Genomic DNA, 14,730 nt, shown 5'->3' on the forward strand with positions numbered 1-14,730 from the left:
GATTAATAGCAATAGCCTAGGTGAGTGTTGATGGACCAGAGTGACTGTCTTGGATATGCGAGAAGTGGTTGAATTCTGGATCAGTTTTTTGAGAAGGGACAAACCAAATTGTGGGTGTTGCTGGTGCCAAGAGAAAGGAAGTAGTGAGGGATGACCCTAGGGGTTTTGGTCCTAGTAGACGAAGGGATGGAAGGCCCATCAACTGGATGGGGACATTAGCAGCAGGTTAATTTTTCTTGGGAATGTTACAAGTTTGTTTTGGCTCTGTTAAGAGTCTGAGATGTTTCAGAGAAGAGTGAGTGTAGGCAACAAGTGGGCAGCTGGACAGGCAGGTCTGGAAAACTGGAGAAGGTGTTCAGGAATGGAAACTTTCAAAAGTGATGGCCATTGTGTGGACCAGGGTGGAGCTGTGGATCACATTTAGGAGGGGAGTACAGGTTATAGGGGCCATGGTATTAGTAGGTCAGAAAGATTGGTGTGTGCTGAGGAGTGGTTCTCCGGCTCAGGGCCTGGTTGGTTTGCTGGGCATTGCAAACCCAAGTGAGGTAGAGAAGTGGCAGTGGGAACAGTATGGGAGAGAGGTTGATCTGGCGGGAGGCCGAGGCTTCCATGGGATGAGTGGACAAGTGACGGCTGAGGAGACTTAGGAGTAATTGAGACAAGAAGGCAGTGAGACTGGGGCTGTTGCTTATTTAGTATTACTACTATGTGGCTTCTCCAGAATTTTGTGATGAGCTTTGACGGGGTCTGGGACTTTTGAGGCTTGCTAGTGGATATGGTCCGCGGCAAATGTCATCATTTGTGGGTCACTATGCCTGGCAGGGAGGTTTTTAGGACTGGGGTTTTTTTTGTTTTTTTGTTTTTTTTTTACAGAGGTTGAGTGGAGAGAGAGAGGAGTGTTGTGGCTGCTGAAAGGGCAGAACTGGCAGTAAAAAAGTTGAAGAGAGTTGAGGGAATATGAAATTCACATGTGGTTCTGGGTGGCTAATACTGAAGCAAAGATTAGAGGCAGTTGAGGAGATCTTCTAAGCAGCATTTGTGGCTTACTCTGGTGTTGGATCCATCAGAGGACTGGGGTTGTACCGAATCTTGTTTGAATTTCTTAAGCCCTCTCTGGATGCCAAGCGCCAAATGTGTGGGTATGTTCAGGGAGAATTCTATGGTGTGGTGCAGGGATGTGGCAGTGCTGTGGAAGCGCAACTGTAGGGTCTGAAATTGTGAGAGAAATGTCATCTACAGAATGATGTGCACATGGAGAGGAAGTGTGAGCTGATGGCCCCCAGGCCCTGGTGTTGAGGATTTATACGTGAAGCATGAGCTTACATTTGGCTGTGTCTGGATTCCCACAATTTGAGAGACCCCAGGGGAATTGCTTGGCTGGAGGGACGGGATATTACCGGCCAAGCTCAGAGCTTAGATGGCATCTGGGTGCACCATCCTCCGCACCCCCCCCCCCGCCCCGCCAGTTACTGCTGAGGGCTGAACACAGTGATAAAACAGGATGATGAAGAGAGAGCAGGCATCAGTGGCACCAGGGCCTGGTATCTCCTCTGAGGTGGGGAGCTCCAGTGGAGGATGGGAATGGCATAGGTGTGGGGAGAGATGTGTTGTGATTTCTCAGAGAATGTTCAAGCTTTCATCTGTCCCCTTTGTGACAGGTTGGTGTGACCTTTGAAGACATTGCCGTGTACTTCTCCTGGGAGGAATGGAGGCTCCTTGATGAGGCTCAGATACGCCTGTACCTTGATGTGATGCTGGAGAACTACACACTTATATCCTCACTGGGTAAGACCCTCACCCTCCCCAGTGACCTGGGCTAGGGTCTGTATTCTGCCTCACCGCCCCCAGAAGGTGCTCTGTCCTGCATGTGTGTAGGCACTGCTTGCTTCCCCAGTGTTCTGGGTAGTTGTGGTAGTTAGGGCTGGGGTGTTTGCACTACCCTCTTTTCTTCCCTACAGCCCTAATACCTGCTGTACCAAACCCTCATAGGGAAGGATTTGAGGTCAGTAGTCTTGCAGTAAGGCTAATGTATGCAGCTTGCTTGCCCTTTCCGTGGATGGGTCAGTGTGTCCAGATCCATGCAGTTTCTGTGGCCACTCCTTTATCTGACAATTTCTTGTGCCTGCCTGTTTATGGAATTGCAGCCATTGTCATGGTGACTACGTACATGGACTACTATTGAACTCTATCCTATATAGTTCATTTTGTGATATTTAGACCTCTTCTATCCATTTCATCCTGCCCTAACTTTATCGAGGTATAATTGACAAAATTTCTGTATTTAATATATATAATGTGATGATTTGATATACATATATATTATGAAATAATTACCATTGTGAAGTTAATTAACATACCTGTTACCTGACATAATTACTTTTCTATGTGTGTGTGTGTGAGAACACCTAGGATCTACTCTTTTAGCAAATTTCAAGTGTACAATACAGTGTTAACAAATAACCATAGTGGACTTCCCTGGTGGCACAGTGGTTAAGAATCCGCCTGACAATGCAGGGGACCTGGGTTCGAGCCTTGGTCCAGGAAGATCCCATATGCTGTGGAGAACTAAGCCTGTGTGCCACAACTACTGAGCCTGTGTTCTAGAGCCCGCAAGCCACAACTACTGAGTCCACGTGCTGCAACTACTGTAGCCTGTGCTTCGCAACAAGAGAAGCCACTGCAATGAGAAGCCCGCGCACTGCGATGAAGAGTAGCCCCTGCTCGCCGCAACTAAATCCCACGCACAGCAAGAAGACGCAACGCAGCCAAAATAAATAAATAGATAAATAAATAAATTTAGAAAAAAATTTAAAATAACTATAGTCACTATGCTACACATTCGATCCTTAGAACTTACTCATCAACTGGAAGTGTTTTTGACCAATATCTCCCCATTTCTTTAATCCTCAATATCTGGCATTCTGCTTTATGTTTCTCTAAGTTTTACTTTTTTTAAGATTCTCTATATAAGTAATATACAGTATTTGTCTTTCTCTCTGTGGCTTATTTCACTTAGCATAATGTCCTCTAGGTTCATCCTTGTTGCAAGTGGCAGTTTTTCCTTTTTCATGGCTGAGTATTTCTGCACACATGTGCATGGGAAAGTTGGTGCATGTGTCTATGTGTGTATCATATTTTCTGTATCATTTCGTCTCCTGATGAACACCTTATAATGTTTCCATATCTTGGTTCTTCTGAATTATGTTGCATTACTATATATATATATATATATATATATATATGCACGTGCGTGTATTTCATGGAGATACTGGTTTTGTTCCTGTTGGCCATCTGTATGTCTTTTGGAAAGATGTCTATTCAGCTCCTCTGCCCATTTTTTAATTGGGTTGTTTTGGTTTTGTTATTGTTGTTGAGTTGTGTGAGTTCTTTATATATTTTGGATAGTAACCCATTATTAGATATACCACTTGCAGATATCTTCTCCCATTCAATAGGGTGTTTTTTTTTTGGGCGGGGGGTGGGGGGGTGGTTTGCTGCATGGCATGCAGGATCTTAGTTCCCCAACCAAGGATCGAACCCATGCCCCTTGCAGTGGAAAGGCAGTCTTAACCACTGGACCGCCAGGGAAGTCTCAGGATGTCTTTTTATTGATGGTTTCCTTTGCCGTGCAGAAGCTTTTTGGTTTGATGTAATCCCATTTGTTTATTTTTTTCCTTTGTTTCCCTTCCCTGAAGAGACATATCTAGAAAGTTATTGATTGGTAAGACTGATGTCAAAGAGTGTGCTGCCTGTGTTTTCTTCTGGGAGTTTTATGGTTTCAGATATTACATTCAAGTCTTTAATTCTTTTTGAGTTGACTTTTGTGTATGATGTGAGATAGAGGTCTAGTTTAATTTTTTTGCATGTGACTATCCAGTTTTCCCAACACCATTTATTGAAGACCTTTCTCCATTGTATGGTTTTTGCTCCTTTATCAATCTTAGTTGTCCACATATGTGTGGGTTTATTTTTGGGTTCCCAATTCTGCTTCTTTTGATCTATGTATATGTTTTTCTGCCAATACCATGCTGTTTTGATTACTATGGCTTTGTAATATAGTTTGAAATCAGGGGGTGTGATACCTATAGCTTTGTTTTTGTTGTTGTTTGGGGGTTTTTTGTTTGTTTTTTGGTGTTTGTTTATTTCTTTGTTTGGGCCATGTAGTGTGGCTTGTTGGATCTTGGTTCCTGGACCAGGGATTGAACCCGGGCCACTGCAGTGAAAGCGCTGAGTCCTAACCACTGGATTGCCAGGGAATTCCCCAGCTTTGTTTTTTTTTTTTAATCTCAGGTTGCTTTGGCTATTTGTGATCTTTTGTGGTTTTATATAAATAGTAGAATTTTTTGTTTTATTTCTGTGGAAAATGTCATTGGGATTTCAATAGGGATTGCATTCAATCTGTAGATTTCTTTAGGTAATATGGACATTTTATTTTTTTATATAAATTTATTTTTTATGGGATTTCAATAGGGATTGCATTCAATCTGTAAATTGCTTTAGGTAATATGGACATTTTATTTTATTTAGTGTTTTTTTTGTTTTTTTTTATTTTAGCTGTGTTGGCTCTTCGTTGCACGCGGGCTTTCTCTAGTTGCGGCAAGCGGGGGCTACTCTTCATTTCAGTGCGCGGGCTTCTCATTGCAGTGGTTTCTCTTGCTGCAGAGCACGGGCTCTAGGCATGTGGGCTTCAGTAGTTGCGGCATGTGGCTCAGTAGTTGTGGCTCACAGGCTCTAGAGCACAGGCTCAGTAGTTGTGGCGCACGGGCTTAGTTGCTCTGCGGCACGTGGGATCTTCCTGGACCAGAGATCGAACCTGTGTTCCCTGCACTGGCAGGCGGATTCTCAACCACTGCGCCACCAGGGAAGCCCCTATTTAGTTTTTATGAATTTATTTTTTATTTATTATTATTATTATTTTTTTGGCTGTGTTGGGTCTTCTTGCTGCGTGCAGGCTTTCTCTACTTGTGGCGATTGGGGCTACTCTTCATTGCGGTGCACGGGCTTCTTATTGTGGTGGCTTCTCTTGTTGCGGAGCACAGGCTCTAGGCGTGTGGGCTTCAGTAGTTGTGGCGCGTGGGCTCAGTAGTTGTGGCTCGCAGGCTCTAGAGCACAGGCTCAGTAGTTTTGACACACTGGCTTAGTTGCTCCACGGCATGTGGGATCTTCCCGGACCAGGGCTCGAACCCATGTCCCCTGCATTGGCAGGCGGAGTCTTAACTACTGCGCCACCAGGGAAGTCCCAATATGGACTTTTTTTTTTTTTAAGAGTAGATTTATTTACTTATTTATTTAGGCTGCACCAGGTCTTAGTTGTGGTATACGGACTCTTAGTTGAGGCATGCATGTGGGATCTAGTTCCCTGACCAGGGATCGAACCCAGGCCCCCTGCATTGGGAGCTCAGAGTCTTACCCACTGGACCCCCAGGGAAGTCCCTAATATGCACATTTTAACAGTGTTAATTCATCCAATCAATGAGTGTGGAATATCTTTCCATTTGTTTGAAAAGATTTCTTTTTCAGTCTTTCAATAATGTCTTATAGTTTTCATTGTATGGGTCTTTATCCATAGTTAAGTTTATACCTATATATTTTATTCTTTTTGTTGCCATTTAAATGAGATTGTTTTCTTAATTCCTTTTTTTTGCTAGCTCATTGCTCGAGTTTAGACATTCAACTGAGTTTTGTATGTTGATTTTGTACTCTGCAACTTTATTTGTTGATTATTTCTAATAGTTTTTTGGTGGAGTCTTTAGAGTTTTCTATGTGTAAAATCATGTTATCTGCAAATAGTGAAAATTTTACATCTTCCTTTCTACTTTAGATGCCTTTTGTTTTTCTTGCCTTACTGCTCTGGCTAGGACTTCCAATACTGTGTTGAAGAAGAGTGGAGATAGTGGACATCCTTTTTTTGTTCCTGATTTTAGAGGGATAGCTTTTGACTTTTCACCATTGAGTTCGATGTCAGCTGAGGGGTTTTTCATATATGGCCTTTATTATGTTGAGGTATGTTCCTTCCTTACCCACTTCTTTCAGAGTTTTTATCATAAATGGGTGATGAATCTTGTCAGATACATTCTCTGTATCTATTGAGATGATCATATGGTTTTAATCCTTCATTTTGTTAATGTGATGTATCACATTTGTTAATGTGATGTATCACATTGATAGATTTTGTAGATGTCGAACCATCCTTGCATCCCTGGAATAATCATGGTGTACGATCCTTTTAATGTTGTATTTAGTTTGCTAATACTTTGTTCAGTATTTTTGCATCTGTGTTCATCAGAGATGTTGTCCTATAATTTTCTTTTTTTGTGTTGTCTTCGTCTGTTTTTGGTATTGGGTGATGTTAGCCTAGTAAAATGAGTTAGGAAGCATTCCTTTTTCTTCAGTATTTTGGAAGAGTTTGAAAAGGATAGGTATTTAATCTTCTTTGAGTGTTTGGTAGATGTCACCTGTGAAGCCACGATTTTTATTTTTCTATAAATGCCTACATTAGGCATTTATTTTCCCTCTTTGAACTGCTTTTGCTGTGTCCCATAAGTTTTGGTACTTTGTGTTTCTGTTTTCATTTGTCTTAAGGTGTTTTTTGGTTTCTTCAGAGACCCATTGTTTTTTCATGATTGTGTTGTTTAATTTACACATATTTTTGAATTTCCCCACTTTCCTTGTGTTACTGATTTGTTGTTTCATACCATTGTGGTCAGCAAAGATACCTTGTATTATTTTGATCTCCTTAAATTTGTTAGACCTGGTTTTATAACCTATAACATATGATCTGCTCTAGGGAATGTTCTTTCATTGTTGTTGTTGTTTGTTTGGGTTATTTTAATTTTTATTTTTTAGGGAATGTTCTGTATGCACTTGAGGAGAATGTGTATTTTGCTGCATTTGGATGCTATGTTTTGTATATGTCCATTTGATCTAAAGTATAGTTCCAGTCCAAAGTTTTCTTGTTGAATTTCTGTCTGGATGATCTACCTGTTGTTGAAAGGAGAATATTGAAGTCCCTTATTATTGTGTTCCTGTGTATTTCTGCCTTCAGATTGGTTAATATTTGATTCATATATTTTTGTGCTCCAATGTTAGATGCATATACACTTACCATTGTTATAGTCTCTTGATGAATTAACTCCTTTATCATTATATCATGAACCGCTTTGTCTGTTGTGGCAGATATTCACTTAATGTTCATTTTGTCTGATACAAGTATAGCTACTCCTGCTGGCTTTTGGTTTTCCATTTGCATGAAATGTCTTTATGTTGCCTTCACTTTCAGCCTATGTGTGTCCTTATTGCTGAAGTGAGTCGCTTTTTGGCAACGTATGATTGGGTCTTGTTCTTTTATCGATTTGGCTGCTGGGGTTTTTTTGTTTTTTGTTTTTGGCCACACCACATGGCATGTGGAATCTTAGTTCCCCGACCAGGGATCAAACCCATGCCTCTTGCAGTGTAAGTGTGGAGTGTTAACCACTGGACCGCTAGGGAAGTCCTTGCTGCTGTTTTATTTTTATTTTTAAATAAATAAATAAATTTATTTATTTATTTATTTATTTATTTATGTATGTATGTATGTCTGCATTGGGTCTTCGTTGCTGTGCATGGGCTTTCTCTAGTTGTGGCGAGCGGGTGCTACTCTTCGTTGCGGTGCACGGGCTTCTCATTGCGGTGGCTTCTCATTGCGGAGCATGGGCTCTAGGTGCACGGGCTTCAGTAGTTGTGGCATGTGGGCTCAGTAGTTGTGGCATGCGGGCTCAGTAGTTGTGGCACACGGGCTTAGTTGCTCTCCTGCATGTGCGATCTTCCTGGACCAGGGCTTGAACCCGTGTCCCCTGCATTGGCAGGCGGATTCTTAACCACTGCACCACCAGGGAAGTCCCCTTGCTGCTGTTTTTGAATTGTAGAATTTTGTAAGGACTTACTGTTGCCATCTTGTTAATTGTTTTCTGGCTGTTTTGTAGTTGAGACAGATGCACATCTGTGATGAGCTTGACCCTTCTCTATAGTCGACATGTACTTGACCAGCATTTCTTTCTGTTCAGGTTGCTGCTGTGGAGCAGAGGATGCAGAGGCACCTTTTGAACAAATCGCTTCTCTAGGAGTGTCACAGGCTAGGACTCCCAAGGCAGCTTTGTGTTCCCAGAAGACGCACCCCTGTGAGATGTGTGGTCCAGTCTTGAGAAATGTTTTCCACTTGGCTGAGGATCAGGAAACACAACACAGCCAGAAACTGTTGAGGTGTGGGGCATGCGTGAAACTGTTTTATTTTAGTGCAAACTTTAAACAGCACCAGGAGCAGCACATGGGAGAGAAAACTCTCAGAAGCAGTGTGGATGAGGCCTTGTTTGTGAAGAGCTGCAGGTTCCATGTGTCACAGAAGCCATTTACCTGTAAGGAGTTTGAAAAGGACTTCCAGACCATTGTGGGACATCTGCAGCAACAGGCCACTTGTACTGTCGAGAAGCCAAACAAAATCACCCAGTGCGGGTCAGCTTCACAAGGCAGGAGAAGTCATCACACCTGGGGAGAATGCAAGAAAGCCCTCAGCCCCAAACACACACTTGTTCAGGACCAGGGGGTCCACACTGGAAGACCTTGTTTTGTGTGCAGTGAGTGTGGGAAAACATTCAGGTACAAATCCTCATTTGTTGTACACCAGAGAGTCCATGCTGGAGAAAGGCTTCATGTGTGTGGTGAATCTGGAAAATCCTTTAGGCAAAGCTCAACCCTCAGTCAACATCAAAGCATTCATACTGGGGCAAGGCAGTACAAGTGCAGCAAGTGTGGGAAATCCTTACTCTACAAATCTGTCCTGATTTCTCCCCACACATGGCACAATGGAGAAAACAGTTACGTGTGCAGTGAATGTTCGAAATCTTTTACCTCTAGCTCAGCCCTCACTTATCATCAGAGATCTCACACAGGAGAAAGGCCTTATGAGTGTAGTGACTGTGGGAAATCTTTTATCTCTAGGCCTGCTCTCAGATACCATCAGAGATCTCACACAGGAGAAAGGCCTTATGAGTGCAGTGAATGTGGGAAGTCTTTTACCACTAGCTCTAACCTCCATTATCATCAAAGAGTTCACACTGGAGAAAGGCCTTATGAGTGCAGTGAATGTGGGAAATCTTTTAACAATAGGTGGGTTCTCATTCAACACCAGAGAGTTCACACAGGAGAAAGGCCTTATGAATGTAGTGAGTGTGGGAAATTGTTTAAATATGGATCCCAATTGAATCAACACCAGAAAGCTCACACTGGTGAAAAGCCTTTTAAGTGCACTGAATGTGGGAAATCTTTTAACAATAGGTGGACACTCATTCAACACTGGAGAGTTCACACAGGAGAAAGGCCTTTCGAGTGCAGTGAATGTGGGAAATCATTTAATCGGAGAAATAACCTCATTTTACACCAGAGAATTCATACAGGAGAAAGGCCTTATGTGTGCAATGAATGTGGGAAATCTTTTACCTTCAGCTCCAGCCTTCGTTACCATCAGAGAGCTCACACTGGAGAAAGACCTTATGAGTGCAGTGAATGTGGGAAATCTTTTATCTCTAGGTCTGACCTCCATTATCATCAGAGAGTTCATTCTGGAGAAAGACCTTATGAGTGTAGCGAATGTGGGAAATCCTTTATCCAAAGAAATAACCTCATAATACACCAGAGAATTCACACAGGAGAAAGGCCTTATGAGTGCAGTGAATGTGGTAAATCTTTTACTTGTAGTTCCACTCTCCATTATCATCAGAGGGTTCACACTGGAGAAAGGCCTTATGTGTGCAGTGCATGCGGGAAATCTTTTATTACCACGTCCAAACTGCGTTGTCATCAGAGAGGTCACAGTGGAGAAAGGCCTTAAGAGTTCAGTGAATGTGGGAAACCTTTTACAGTAAGTCTTATACAAACTAACAAGTTCCATTCTGAGAATGAGTTTGTAAGTCCAATTTGTTCTTAAGTCCAACAGAGTTAGCCTAGGTACCCAACTAACACAATGGGCTATATAGTACTGTACTGTAATAGGTTTATAATACTTTTCACACAAATACTACATAAAAAACAAAAAATAAAACATTTTTAATCATACTTTACCTTGAAAAGTACAATAGTACCAGCTACATCACCATTGCTTTTTTTTTTTTTTTTAATCAAAAAAGGAAACAATTTAAAGAAAGAAACCCAGAAATTGTCTGAAAAAACATTGGGGCAAATGAACTCCTGAAAATGTTCTGCATCTTGGTGATCACATTTATTGGAAGGGTTGGAGAAAATTAAACTGCCATTTAGCCTAAGAATTTGTGAGTTATCTGCAAATCAACTTATTTCAGGAGTGGAAGAATTCTTGGTTATTTCTTAATATCAAATTGTACGCTAGTTTCTCTTTTGAATATCGTCTACATTTAAAGAGGCAATCATACAAAGTCTCTTTTTCCACACAGGATAAATTCTTTGTTTCAGCCAACTCTCAATGGCGGGGCAACTAGGACAACACCATCTCCCCGGAAAAAGAGCATTGGAATATTCCATTTTGTTGATTTATATATTTCTTCCTATGTTTCTTCATCAATTTCTATAGTTGTCACAGTTTCTTCCACATCTCCCAATATCATATTTAAATGTAACCTGCCTCGAAGCTCTGTGTTGTTTCTCATTTTCACTCATCCAGGCTGAGCCTGATGAGATCCAGGTACTCTTCTACAGTGTTCGTAGTTTGTTGCTGGTTCACATCGTCCAAAATCTTTCACATCACCTCTGCTTTTATGCTTGTTTCTGGACATCCTGGGCTTGAAATAAAGATACTGTACTATTCTATACAGTACTGTACAGTAAGTATGCAAAAGCACAAGCACTTGTAGAGGATACACACATGTTAAAATGTACGCCAGACACATGAACTAACTCGTGATTGGACATGCGAACGCATGTTCGCATTTTGAAAGCTCACAACTTGAAGGTTTGTATGTAGAGGACTTACTGTATAGGAAAATGTAACCTCTTTCAACATCAGAGAGTTCACACTACACAATGGCATAGATGTGCAGGAAATGTGCAGTTTCGGTGTTCAGTATAAGGGCACTAGAGGAAACTATCTGAGGAGCCATCTGTCTGAATTGACTGTCATACATCTGAGCATGCACAGTGGGGAGAATCCCCAGTTATGTGGGAAGGCCACTGGCCGGCAGGCCCACACAGTGTGCATCAGTCACCAACCCAGTGTGCTCAGGGAAGCTGACTCTGTCCCCCCCTGTGTTGGCCCAATTAGGAGTCGCCTGAGCGCTAGGGGATATTTCCCTCCTCTTTGATTACCTTGGGCATGGACCTGACCCAATGTTGTTCCATAGAACATCATTTGAGTTTTCTGGCAGCGTTCCAACAAAGACTACAATTTTCAGGGACATGTTGGTGTCACGTGATACTTGTGTCTTTCCAGCTTGAACGTCATGGACTCGAACTGTCGGCCACACATTGCCTTGGCTTGAATAATAACTAAGGCCTTTTAAGTCCTCATTAATTTGGGGAGTTCTATTCCTGTGTAGGGTAGTTTATAAACTAGTACAAATTTGTGCTCTACAGGCATGAAGGGGAGAAGAAGTTTTTATCGGTCTCACACGCTGTGCCCGAGGAGGGACAGCATGATGGCAGAAAACAACTTGACAATTTTGACCAAATTTGCATTGCTGCGTAGAGCCTCCTAGGAAAGACTGCAGGGCTTTCTCTTCCTCATTTGAGGCCTGTATCCTATGTTTTTTATGAGTCTTGGATGACTCTAAGGAGGGGGACGTGTGAGAATCTTAAGAGTGCTTCTGAGAGCCACATGATTTTTTTGTCTTACTCAAGGTAGATATCACAGCGTATCCCAGCACTGTTGAGGGGATATTTTCCCCAGGTCTACAAAGATCCACATTCCCTGATGGCCACAAGTCACTGGGCTAGTCTCACTGGTTATAAGACTGTTGGTTCCAAGGGAAACCGTAATAGGTACGGAAACTCTAGTAGGTAGTGGAGGAGACTGCAGCCAGCTAGATGAAATGTTCCTCTTCTAAAAGTGTAGCCAGAAATGTTTCTGTGACTCTGCAGGATCTGTGTGTACACAAATCTCGGGACCTCTAGGCATGCTTATCTTGTGTAGCTGAGGACATTGTCAGAGAAATTAATCAGGTTTTGTGGATTGCTGTAGCCTCTCAGTGATGTTCGCCTCAAGGCCCTTACTGTGCAGGGAGGAAAAAAGAGAAAAGGGGATTCATATTCTGAGGATGTGGCTCTCTTGACCCATGCAGCACTCCTCTTGACTTGGGTGGTGACGTTCATTGTTCCCTATATTTGCTGCTACTGAGACAAGACTGACCTTCCAGAGGGCATGAGGAGAGAGATGCTGGAGTCAATACAGGGTTGCCCAACCTATTTTCCATAAAGAGTGGGACATAGTTTTTTTTCTTCTTTTTTATCTTGAGCTAATTTTTAAAGCTTTATAAAGATATAATTTACATGTACTCAACAGCTTATATTTAAAATGTACAGTTTGATAAGTTTTGACATAGGTATGAACCTCTGAAAACATCATCCTAGTCCTGATAATGACCATATCTGTCATTAACTTCATGTCTTTTTATAATCTCTTCTTACCTTTCCCGCTTCTCCAGGTAACCATTGGTTTACTTCCCCTTGCAATAGATAACCTTTGCATCTTTTTGTATTTATATGCTTGGAATAATAAGCTGTTTATTTTTTTCTGATTTCCTTCATGTTTTGTAATTACTTTGAGATATGGGTAGCTCATCTCTCTTTTTTTTTCTGAGCAATATTCTTATCCTTGGATATACCACTGTTGATTTACTTATCCATCTCTTTATGGGTCTTTAGGTTATTTCTAGGTTGTGACTATTGGAAATAAACCTGTTACAAACATTTGTGTCAGTTTATATGGATGTATGTTTCTTTGATCTTGTGTCAGTAACTTGAAGTGGAGTGTCTGAGTCACAGGGTAGATCTAAAATGACTGTACTTTTTTTTGCATATTAACCAGCAGTATGTTAGAGAGTTTCATTTCTTTCACATCCCTGCCAGTGCTTGATATGGTTAATCTTTTATGTCAGCCCTTTTCATAAGTGTATAGTGCTATCTCAGTGTGGTTTTAATTTCATTTTTCTAATGATTCATGATTTTGAGCATTTTGCAGGTCTTTGTTTGCCACCTGTATGTATGTATGTGTATATATATATTTACAAATATATATGTATGTATATATTTGTGCGTGTGTGTGTGTGCTGTTCTTGTTATTTGCTTTTTTTTTTTAATATGCATTATGGCTGTTTCCCGTTTCATTTACAAATAAGACATCAAAACAACAAAGACATATGTGGAATTTTACTCATTCTTAAATGAAGTGAGCAACATTTGCCATACAGAATAATAGTTTTGTTTTGTTTTGTTTTGTTTTTGCGGCTCAGTCATGGGTACGTTGTTTTTTTTTTTTTTAATTAATTAATTTATTTATTTATTTTTGGCTGTGTTGGGTCTTCGTTTCTGTGCCAGGGCTTTCTCTAGTTGCGGCGAGCGGGGACCAGTCTTCATCGCGGTGCGCGGACCTCTCACTGTTGCGGCCTCTCTTGTTGCGGAGCGCAGGCTCCAGACGCGCAGGCTCAGTAATTGTGGCTCACGGGCCCAGTTGCTCTGCGGCATGTGGGATCTTCCCAGACCAGGGCTCGAACCCGTGTCTCCTGTATTGGCAGGCAGATTCTCAACCACTGCACCACCAGGGAAGCCCCAGAATAATAGTTTTTAATACAGGTAGGATATACCTGTATTAAGGTAGGATTTTTCCTCAAATTTTCTATGTCGTGCAAAATGTCATGACCACAAATCCCACACATGTTTAAGATCAGTATGTATTATTAACATAATCTCCATCACTTAAGTCCGGGCATTCAGTAATACACTAAGTGTAGTCCTGCTTTGTAGTGTTTCCCAATTTCTGAAGCGTAAATTCTGCCACCACTCATTTGGAATGTGATCAGAGAAGGAACTGAAAAATTCTACTCGAGGTCCCCCGGGTTTTTTGATGGAAAACTAAACTTAGCATGTGCAGGAGGAGACTTTACAAGGCCAGGCAGACAACAGCTGCAGGGGCTGCGGGCTGGTTGGAGGCTCAGACGCCTCAGAGACAAAATTCTGACTGGCCAGTGGGGAGGTAGGTCCCTGAACACCCTGGGGAGTCAGTGGAAACCCTAGTTGGCCTCACCTTGTTAGTGACAAGGTATCAGAGCAGTCACACTATCCTGAGTTGCCTCCTCTGACCCCACCGGTTACCTTGCAACGGATTCTCACCCTCTGAACTCTCCAAAGTTCTTTTCATCTCTACCTTTCTGTAATTGTTGACTGTTTATTTCCAACTGTGTTTACCTTCTATGGGTCTCACCACCTACTTGGATACTATTTCAGACACCTGCACCCCAGGACCGCATTCTAGATGCAGGGCCACTGCCTACCTTCATGGTTGAGGCAGTGTATCATAAGTACTGGGGCTGGGAGTGTGCAGGGCAGGGGTCTGGGGCACACTTTCTCTGCTCTACACCTTAAGAAGGACCTGGTTACATCTTTTCCTCCAAGATGCACATGTGTCAACTCAGCGGGGACACCTGTGATCTGAGGTTGCATCTCTAAAAGGGAGGAGGTGTACAGGTGTGGTGGTGATGGAGGACCACAGCAGGGAGAGCCAGACCCACAATGCTG

General features: G+C 42.1%; 2 pseudogenes; one reads left to right on the forward strand and one right to left on the reverse strand.

Moving 5' to 3' along the window:
- LOC137752643 (zinc finger protein 256-like) overlaps nt 1-10,107 on the forward strand; it is a 36,765-nt pseudogene extending 26,658 nt beyond the window's left edge.
- Nucleotides 10,108-10,454: 347 nt separating this feature from the next.
- Nucleotides 10,455-14,492, reverse strand: LOC137752529 (U6 snRNA-associated Sm-like protein LSm3 pseudogene; annotated as a pseudogene).
- Nucleotides 14,493-14,730: the final 238 nt, after the last annotated feature.

The sequence above is a fragment of the Eschrichtius robustus genome, chromosome 19 (genome assembly GCF_028021215.1).
Source record: "Eschrichtius robustus isolate mEscRob2 chromosome 19, mEscRob2.pri, whole genome shotgun sequence".
Taxonomy (NCBI): domain Eukaryota; kingdom Metazoa; phylum Chordata; class Mammalia; order Artiodactyla; family Eschrichtiidae; genus Eschrichtius; species Eschrichtius robustus.